We start from the raw sequence: 10,711 nt of genomic DNA, 5'->3' as shown, positions 1-10,711 counted from the left end.
GTGTGGGACTCGTTCCCCAAGTGGTTCTTTATAGTGCCCATGAGTGAAAAATGAACGGCTAGGGTGGTTTGTGAAGGGTGGCTTGATGGTAAATATATGAATTGTGGATAAGGACGATTGGCTTTTCATTTTCTTGGAAGTATTCTGGATGCATTAGGTTGTACATGTAGCTTTCTTTTCTTGCAGAACTTCCTTTTCCCATGTGTTAGTTTCAACGATTTATGAATTTTCTTTTTGACCAAGCACGTACCTCCCTTTGTCTTTTTTCCTCCATTTTTGTCTTTTCTTTTGTACCTGCACAAACAAACAAAATTGCTATCATTTTTCGGTCCATGTGAATTATGAATAGTATTTGCACATGTAAATCAATGCTTGTCTTTATGAGCTTATAGCCGTGACTTCTACATGTATGCACACTTATGATTTGGACACCAAACTTAGTTTTTGGTTAAGTCTCCTGATGACATGAAATCCATATTGGTTGTCCTTAATGAGTGTGCATATTTCTAATAAAGCATAGTCATCTTGGCTCTTTGATTCTAAACAAAGTGACTACCCTAAGTAATTGAAACTAAAGCATTAAAATATGTGAATGGTATACTTGTCATGAATTTTGAAATCCAGAGGAACTTCTTGCTTTTCATAAACTGTGTTCAAAAAGAACACCAAACTTAATGTTTGGTTGTGCACCTTGAATGAAAGATGGAATTCAATTTGAGTAAGATTTGGGAGTGCCATCAGGCACACCAAACTTAGAGACCAATTGTAATTTACATGCACGGTTTAGTGCACTTAATCAATAGTTGTCCTGAGGATTCAAGTTCATGCATAAGAAACCATACTTTATTAGATGTAAAGCAAAGCACTAAAGATTAAGGATACTAAAAACATGGGTTGCCTCCCATGAAGCGCTTCTTTAACGTCACTAGCTTGACGGTTGTCCCTTGTTAGGGTGGATTGTAGTGCTTGACGTCCTCTCCTCTCACTATGAAAACGTCCCCTCTTGATTCATTCATGACCTCTAAATGTTCCAAAGAAAGAACTTTCTTGATTGTGAACACTTGAGGGAGCTGAGAAGGAATGGTCTTGAGGCCAGGTGGGATTTGCAGATAATGACTTGAGATCACTTTATCTCCTGGAGAAAAACCTTCAGTGGGAATTTTCTTGTTTCTCCATCCTCTTGGCAATCTCCCTATCACTCTTCCCTTTCTCTTGAGGATTTCTTCATTGACCTTTATGTCAGGAGGATCCTTCTGATCTGTTTCCACTGATTCTTGTGGCTCTAACTCTTGCAACTCTTGTTTGCCTTCCAATGACTGTTTTAGAGTCTCAGCTGCTGGATTACTTTCCTCCAAACACGGATGGCTACTATCATCTTTAGGCTTTTCAGATTCTGGTTCAGGCTCAGATGCAGGTTTGAAGACTTTGAAAATGAGCTGTTCATCATGTATTCTCAGAATTAGTTCTCCTTGTTCTACATCTATGAGCGCTCTAGTAGTGGCTAGAAATGGTCTGCCCAGAATGATAGGGTGTAAATAGCTTTCCTCCATGTCCACAATGACAAAGTCTGTGGGGAAATAATAATCTCCTACTTTCACCAGCACATTTTCAACTACCCCTTCAGCTTGCTTCTGAGTTTTGTCAGCCAGTTGTATGATTACATCAGTGGATCTCACCTCGTTCAGTTGTAGCTTCTTCATAAGAGTTAGAGGCATCACATTTATGCTAGCTCCTAGATCACAGAATCCTCTGTCAATTTTTGTTTCCCCTATGATGCAAGGGATATGAAAACTTCCTGGGTCCGTTTTCTTAGAGAGTGTGTCCTTCTTGATGAGAGCACTGCATTCTTTGTTCATTGTTACCGTTTGTCCTCCCTTCAAAACTCTTTTCTTGCTTAACAATTCCTTTAAATACTTGATGTGTGTGGGCATTTGGTGAAGAATCTCAAGAAAGGGAATATTGACATGCAGAGAATTAAATGTCTCTAGAAACCTTGAATAGGTTTTCCTTTTTTCACCTCCTCCTAACCTCTCAGGAAATGGTGCTTTTGGTTGGTATACTTCCATCATGCCTTTTTGCAGATCCTTGGCTTGCTCAGTTCCACTTTCCTGCTTAACTTCTTCCACAACTTCTTTCAAGATTTCTGGTTCCTGCTGTGAGGACCTGATTCCTTCTTCTTCTGAGACTTCCTTCAATATGGTGATGGCCTTGCACTCTTCCCATCTTACTCTCTTTTGTTCCCCTTAGGATTCTTTTCTGTGTCACTAGGGAACACTGCAGTTGATTTGGGTGCCTGTTGAGATAGCTCTCCTACTTGAGATTCCAACCTCTTGAGTTTATCACCATGGTTTCTTAAGGTAGTTCTCACATCATCCCTGAAGCTCTTCAATTCAATTATGTCTTGGCTCATGGTTGCCATCATTCCTTCCATCCGGTTTAATTGATCTTGAAATTGTTGGTTAGGATTAGGTTGGGTATGTTGATTATTTTGGCCATGATATGATGATTGGGGGTAAGTGTTTTGTGTGGCTTGGTATGATCTTTGGTTGGAGTTTTGGTATGTGGAATTGTTTTGTTGGTTGTGGTTGTAAGGTTTGTGGTTTTGTGGTTGGGTTTGTTGGTTTCCCCACCCAAAGTTTGGGTGGTTTCTCCAGCCTGGGTTGTAAGTGTTGGAGTGTGGATCATATGATTGCCTTTGTTGGTTTCCCACATAGTTAACCTCATCCCAATCACCTCCTTCAATGCCTACTTCCTCTTGATCTTGTGTGTGTATTGCAGCCACTTGCTTTGTTTCTAATTGCCTGGTAAGCTCTGCTAGTTGCTTGGCAAACACCTTGTTTTGGGCTAGAATTGTATCAACATGGTTCAGCTCCATGACTCCCTTAGTGTTGTGCCTTTCTGATGCATAATAGTATTCATTTTCAGCCACTGTCTCGATCACTTCAATGGCTTCTTCCACAGTCTTTTTCTTGTTCAATGAACCTCCTGATGAATGGTCTACAGCCTTCCTTGATTCATAAGAGAGCCCATCATAGAAGATGTGCAATTGCACCCAATCATAGAACATGTTTGGTGGGCATTTCCTTGTCAAGTCCTTGAATCTCTCCCATGCCTCGTAGAGAGTTTCACCATCTTGTTGTCTAAAAGTCTGGACCTCAGATCGAAGCCTATTGACCTTTTGTGGAGGGTAGAAACGTGCCAGAAACTTGCCTTCCACCTCATCCCATGTGGTTAGACTCCCCCTTGGGAATGATTCCAGCCACTTAGCTGCCTTGTCCCTAAGTGAAAATGGGAACAAGAGCAGTTTATAGGCATCTTCCTGGACTCCATTGGACTTCACAGTGTCACAAATTCTCAGGAATTTTGTGAGATGTTGGTTTGGGTCTTCATTAGCACTTCCTCCAAAGGAACAATGATTTTCCACCAATGATATTAGCTGTGGCTTGAGCTCAAAATTGTTGGCCTGAATGGGTGGTTTCTGGATGCTACTACCACAATTCCCAGAGGTTGGGTTTATGTATGAACTAAGAACCCTCCTCTCAGGAATGGCATTGTTTCCATCAGCTCTCTCATGGTTGTGAACTTCTCTATCCATGTTGAGATCTAGAGCTTCCTCAAAATTGTCCTCAGATTCTCCTTCAGATTCCTCTTCTCCCACTACTCTCTTCCCTCTTGCTTCCCTTCTAAGTCTATGAAGGGTCCTTTCCGGTTCGGTATATGGAGGAGTTGATGTCTCTCCTCTCCTACCTGTCATACAAGAACACAGCTCAAACACAAACAAGTAAAATACTCTTGGTTAATGGAAGAGTATGGTTAGCTCAGTTGAGGAATTAATTCAAACAGTTAGTGAGTCAGTGAGTTAGTTGCATGAATTTAAAGGCATAAAGAAGGAAAGCATGTAACCAAGTGCAGAATTCAACAAGTATTTAGAACAGAATTAACAAAGCAAGAGAAAATTGCTCAATCTAGTTAGCTTCCAATTTGAGAATTGTCAATCGAAAACCAATCCCCGGCAACGGCGCCATAAACTTGATGCACATAAACTAGTTATGCTACGATTTAGGAAATTGCACGATCGGCAAAATTCCTTCCGGCAAGTGCACCGGTTATCGTCAAGTAAAAACTCACAATAGAGTGAGGTCGAATCCCACAAGGATTGGTTGAGTGAGCAATTCGGATTAGAAGTGTGTTCTAGTTGAGCGGAATCAAGATTGAGATGAGAATTTGCAGAATGTAAAGTTGGCGGGAAAAGTAAATGACAAGAAAATTAAATGGCTGAATCTTAAATTGCATGAATTAAAGAGCAGAATGTAAATTGCTGAAATTAAAAGGGAATGGGGGTGATGGCAAGAATTGAATTGCAGAATGTAAAGAGAAAGTGGAAATCAGAAATGGGGAATTCATTGGGTTTAGGAGATATTGAAATCTCCGAATCAAAACATGTATATCTCTTCCTCAACCAATGCATTCATTGAATTTTGCTTGGCAATCTTATATGATTGGATCCCAATTCCTTGGCTCACCAATGCTCTCTAAAAACAAACAAATTCCCAATCCCTTGGTTTAAATGTTCATAAGAAGAGATGATGCTTGATCACTGATTATACCACACAATTTCATGAACCACAATTTGGTAGGATTACATGTCACAATATCCATCCAAACCCCAATCCAATCCATTGTGAGAAAGCTTCTCTAGCATGAATCCTTCATTCCTTTCCCAAGGCTCCGAAGGATTCCAAGTATGAGTAGTTTCTTTCCCAAGACAACTACTCAATGGAATTAGATCGAGAAGCTTTCTAACAAAATTCAAGAGAAAAGATTGAAGAAGAAGATAAACTATTATTGATTCATTGAATTACAATAGAGCTCCCTAACCCAATGAAAGGGGGTTTAGTGAATCATAGCTCTGAATTCAATTACAAAGAAAAAGAAACTAGCTAAAGGTGAAAGTTGAAAAAAATCCCCTCTAACTTAACTTCTATCCTATTTATACACTTTCTATATTGAGCTTCAGTTGTGCTTCTTGGGCTTTGAGGCCTCTCCTTGCTTTCCTTTTGCCTTGGGTTTATGATCCATAATCTTGATGAGGTTGTTGATCCAGATCCTGTAACATTTATTGAGCCAACTTAGTGATAATCAAATAATGACACATGACTCAATAAATTGAGATTTCAAACTCATCAATCCTTCAGGCCCAATCCCATAAACCATGATATTCAATTGGGTTTCATACCAAAGTAAGTTTAAGTTAATAATTGTGCTCAAAGACTAACTTAAATCACAATATTTTTGGCCCAGAAACCCTTTTCAAGAGTGGCGTTTAAGTTGTAGTTTAAGCTTAAACTGCAACTTAAACGCCAGACACTTCCAGTGAGGCCATTTGTAGAAGCACGTTTAAGCTTCAGTTTAAGGTTAAACTGAAGCTTAAACGTGGAAATGGAAGAATGGTAGCCCTGGAGAGTAATGTAGTCGAACACGTTTAACCTCCAGTTTAAGGTTAAACTGGAGGTTAAACGTGGAAAAGGAATGAGGCATCCTGGAGGTCGAACACGTTTAACCTCCAGTTTGAGGTCAAACTGGAGGTTAAACGTGGAAAAGGGTGGAGGCATACTGGAGGTCGAACACGTTTAACCTCCAGTTTGAGGTCAAACTGGAGGTTAAACGTGGAAGCTTAGAATGGTGGCCCTGGAGGTGTCGAACACGTTTAACCTCCAGTTTGGGGTCAAACTGGAGGTTAAACGTGGAGGTGGAGAGAGCAACCCTGGAGTAGAAAAACTATCGAACACGTTTAAGCTCCAGTTTGAGTCAAACTCGAGCTTAAACGTGGAATGGCCCTGGTACTCTTCCTGGTTCTGGCGTTTAACCTCTAGTTTGAGGTCAAACTGGAGGTTAAACGTGGAACTCCTCCCTGGGTGGCATACTCATTCTGGCGTTTAACCTCCAGTTTGAGGTCAAACTGGAGGTTAAACGTGGAATGCTCCTTAAGTGAGGCTTTTCATTCTGGCGTTTAACCTCCAGTTTGAGGTCAAACTGGAGGTTAAACTTCAATCCCAGCATTTCTTATCCTTCATGATTTTGGCGTTTAAGCTCCAGTTTAGGCTTAAACTGGAACTTAAACTCCACATGTGATATACAAGCTTCCTTTATTGATTTTGTTGCTTCCTTGCTTAGCCTCTTCTTCCCTGAAATCATCCAAACAATTGCATCAAAGTCTTGCAAAATTTCATGAGAAATCTTTCATTCATAGCATTTAAGTAATATAACTAAAACTCATGGAATTTGCATCAAAATCATATTGTTTGGATGGTTCATTACGTTGTTCTTCATTTAACCATTTTTGGTTACTTTAAGCTCAAGAAAATGCATAAAACAACTAAAACTAACAGAAAAATGCTAGTGAAACTAGCCTATGATGCCTTGGCATCACAACACCAAACTTAATACTTGCTTGTCCCTAAGCAAGTTCTGAGTTAATTGAGAAGAAAGTATGAAACAGAAAGCAATTACATTGGCTATATTAGCAAGCATTTGAAGTTCATCAGAAGGGTTTTATGCAGAAAGTTGCAGCATCACTTTTTCATACTTATCAGGTAGGATTATCACTTTTTCATTGCATCCATCAAAAATTGCTATGGCCTCTTGTTATTCTTATGTCTTTGGCACTTTTCTCTTCTTTGTTTTTCTTTTCTTTTTCTTAGAGCTTCTTTTGCTCCTTGTTTGCTTAGTGTCATGTGTTGCACAAGCCTTTGGCATTTTCTTTTTCTTATCAGTGCACTACACATATCCACCTTAGGCATTTTAGTTCACATTTCTTCTTGAGACATTGGTGCCCAGCACCTCTTTGTGTGACTAAATGTTTTGTATTTAGGTTGCTCTTGATAGTGGACTTTTGGTTGATAATCCCGGGTTAGTTAACCCAAGTTACCAAGTGTTGAAACACTCCTCAGAACCTATTCATCCAAGCATATCCTTAATACATAAACACCACAGGCATTTGTCTCAGAAGTTCAAACCATTGGTGCCTAGCTTATTTTCTCAATTTTTTTTTTTTTTTTTGCTTTTTGGTTGCCTTTTTCCGTGGCTTTTTCTTTTCCTTTTTCTTTCTTTTTCATGGCCAAAGACATTTATTCATCAAGATCCATAGACAATTTTTACTTCTACATAAAAAATGATAATTCTACACTCTAATTTTAGTGATGTGACTAAACAATCAAGCATGCATACCACCACTTAATTCTACTTGATTTGTCACTAATTTAGCCAAGTTACTTTTGTTCACACTTTTCTTTTATTTTTGGAAACAGAACAAGCATGGCACGCACTTGTTTAAGAAGGTGAAGTTATATCCAAACATCTAGGCATTCACTTTATTCAAAGCACTTAACAAACACACATACTAAAAAAAAGACTCATAAAAAGACTCCACCTAACACTTAAATGACTTATGATGAAAACACGTTCATAAAGACAATTCACCAATTATCATTTGATTATTAAGGAACGAGACCACCTCTTATTTATTGCTTGGTTCTTCTTAATTCTTGGGATCCTGCTTCTTCTTGCTTCCTGCCTCTTTTTGACCACTTGTGCTTCCTTTGTCTTTTCTTATGAGCTTTTTCCAGAATCCAGCCTTTTTCATCGTTTCTTCCACTCCTTTTTCAAGGATCATTGCCTTGTTTATTTCTCCTTCTTTCCTCCCTTTGAAATACTCATCATAAGCTGGGAATGCTGGGTCCATCTTGTGTAGATGTTCCCCTATGTAGTTAAGCTTGATTTGCGAACTGATGTTGTAGTCAGCTTGGACTGAGTATCTTGCATTCTGTAAAGTGGTGGCTTCCTTGATTGCCAAGACATTGGCATCTTGGTGTTGGCATATGTGGCTGAAGGATTCCTGTAAGTGTAGATTTTGTTCCCTTTGCAGATCAAAGAATCTTGATTCAAAGTTCCTTGCATATCCATCATTTTTAGATGAAAGTCTTCTTGTCTTTCCTGAGACCTCGTGTATTGCTGAGACATTCCTTCCATGATTTCTTGCATTCTGCTCATATCCATGGGGTCTCTGGGAATACGTTGTCTTCTTTCAGGAGTTGCTTGCTCTTCTTGCTCTTCTTCTCTGTCTTCTCCTTCTTGTCTTTCTTGTTCTGCTTCTTGCTCGGCTTCCACTTGTTGCCCTTCTTCATTCTTCTTCTTGTATGTCTTGGAGGAGTTGGGCCAAGAGTCATTCTGTGTGCAGTTATGGCCAGCCCAGGATATAGCCAATTAGGTCTTTCATCCTCAATGGTACTTGGGCATCGATGCATAGTCTAATGATGTGCTAGGGAAATGAAGCAGGATTCAGGGTCACTTTTCTCACTAAACTCTTGTATCTGTTCAGCAATGAGTTTATGAACTTTGATCTCTCCTCCAACCATAATGCAATGTAGCAAGATGGCTCTTTTAGGGACTATTTCTGAAGAGTTTGCAGTGGGTAGGATGGATCTCCTAACTATTGCATACCACCCTTTAGCTTCAGGTGTTAGGTCTCCTCTTCTCAAGACTCTTGGAGCCCCTCTTGTTTTTTCTCACCCATTCAGCTCTGATGGCACAAAGGTCTTCAGCAATAGTTGTATAGTCAGGTTCTCCTTCATCCTTTGTCATAACTTGCTTGGCTGAAATGTATGTTTTTCAGGCAAGAGTTTTCATGATTGCTTTGGGACTGAAGTCAACTCCACCCCTCTCAATAGCTTTTGTATGTGGGTTCTTGGTTTGATCCTCCCTTACTGCATTTGCATAAAATCCTTCACCAAGTTGATGTTGATTCTAGTGATTGGCTTAGTTAGGAGTCCCACTTCCTCTTTTTGATCTTTTCCCAAACACCTGGGAACTCATCCTTCTCAAGTTCAAAGGGACTCAGCTAGTACGTTTAGGTCTCATCCATTCGGCTTGAATCTCATGGAACACTGATCTGTATCTCCATGCATCGAATCCCTGTTTTCCTCCATTGGCTGCTTGTCTTTTCTTCTTTTGTGGCTAGATGAAGCTGCCATTTTGGTAAGTGACAACTAAAGTTGACAAGGTGAAGCAAGAAGTGTTGTTGGAGGTGTGGTGAGATTGTTTTCGGCAAGAGATGTTATGCTATGATGAAGGAAAAAGTGTATGAAGGAGGATTGATGGTGTGGGACTCGTTCCCCAAGTGGTTCTTTATAGTGCCCATGAGTGAAAAATGAACGGCTAGGGTGGTTTGTGAAGGGTGGCTTGATGGTAAATATATGAATTGTGGATAAGGACGATTGGCTTTTCATTTTCTTGGAAGTATTCTGGATGCATTAGGTTGTACATGTAGCTTTCTTTTCTTGCAGAACTTCCTTTTCCCATGTGTTAGTTTCAAAGATTTATGAATTTTCTTTTGACCAAGCACGTACCTCCCTTTGTCTTTTTCTCCATTTTTGTCTTTTCTTTTGTACCTGCACAAACAAACAAATTGCTATCATTTTTCGGTCCATGTGAATTATGAATAGTATTTGCACATGTAAATCAATGCTTGTCTTTATGAGCTTATAGCCGTGACTTCTACATGTATGCACACTTATGATTTGGACACCAAACTTAGTTTTTGGTTAAGTCTCCTGATGACATGAAATCCATATTGGTTGTCCTTAATGAGTGTGCATATTCTAATAAAGCATAGTCATCTTGGCTCTTTGATTCTAAACAAAGTGACTACCCTAAGTAATTGAAACTAAAGCATTAAAATATGTGAATGGTATACTTGTCATGAATTTTGAAATCCAGAGGAACTTCTTGCTTTTCATAAACTGTGTTCAAAAAGAACACCAAACTTAATGTTTGGTTGTGCACCTTGAATGAAAGATGGAATTCAATTGAGTAAGATTTGGGATGCCATCAGGCACACCAAACTTAGAGACCAATTGTAATTTACATGCACGGTTTAGTGCACTTAATCAATAGTTGTCCTGAGGATTCAAGTTCATGCATAAGAAACCATACTTTATTAGATGTAAAGCAAAGCACTAAAGATTAAGGATACTAAAAACATGGGTTGCCTCCCATGAAGCGCTTCTTTAACGTCACTAGCTTGACGGTTGTCCCTTGTTAGGGTGGATTGTAGTGCTTGACGTCCTCTCCTCACTATGAAAACGTCCCTCTTGATTCATTGACCTCTAAATGTTCCAAAGAAAGAACTTTCTTGATGTGAACACTTGAGGGAGCTGAGAAGGAATGGTCTTGAGGCCAGGTGGGATTTGCAGATAATGACTTGAGATCACTTTATCTCCTGGAGAAAAACCTCAGTGGGAATTTTCTTGTTTTCTCCATCTTTGGCATCTCCCTATCACTCTTCCTTTCTTGAGGATTTCTTCATTGCTTTATGTCAGGAGATCCTTCTGATCTGTTCCACTGATTCTTGTGGCTCTAACTTTGCAACTCTGTTGCCTTCCAATGACTGTTTTAGAGTCTCAGCTGCTGGATACTTTCTCCAAAACACGCGATGGCTACTTCATCTTTAGGCTTCGATTCTGGTTCAGGCTCAGATGCAGGTTTGAAGACTTGAAAATGAGCTGTTCATCATTTATTCTCAGAATTAGTTCTCCTTGTTCTACATCTATGGAGCCGCTCTAGTAGTGGCAGATAATGGTCTGCCCCAGAATGATAGGGTGTAAATAGCTTTCCTCCAGTCCACAATGACAAGTCTGTGTTTTTTTTCCCCCCC

At 39.6% G+C, this 10,711-nt stretch overlaps 1 non-coding gene across 1 annotated transcript; it reads left to right on the top strand.

The window, feature by feature from the left end:
• Positions 1–3,065: 3,065 nt before the first annotated feature.
• On the top strand, positions 3,066–3,169 carry LOC112781942 (small nucleolar RNA R71). Its single transcript, XR_003192687.1, has one exon. It is a non-coding gene; the product is annotated as a small nucleolar RNA R71 (small nucleolar RNA).
• The last annotated feature ends 7,542 nt before the right edge of the window (positions 3,170–10,711 follow it).

Source organism: Arachis hypogaea, chromosome 19 (genome assembly GCF_003086295.3).
Source record: "Arachis hypogaea cultivar Tifrunner chromosome 19, arahy.Tifrunner.gnm2.J5K5, whole genome shotgun sequence".
Classification (NCBI taxonomy): Eukaryota; Viridiplantae; Streptophyta; class Magnoliopsida; order Fabales; family Fabaceae; genus Arachis; species Arachis hypogaea.
The sequence above is the reverse complement of the archived record's forward strand: the minus strand, read 5'-3'. Positions and strand labels throughout refer to the sequence as shown.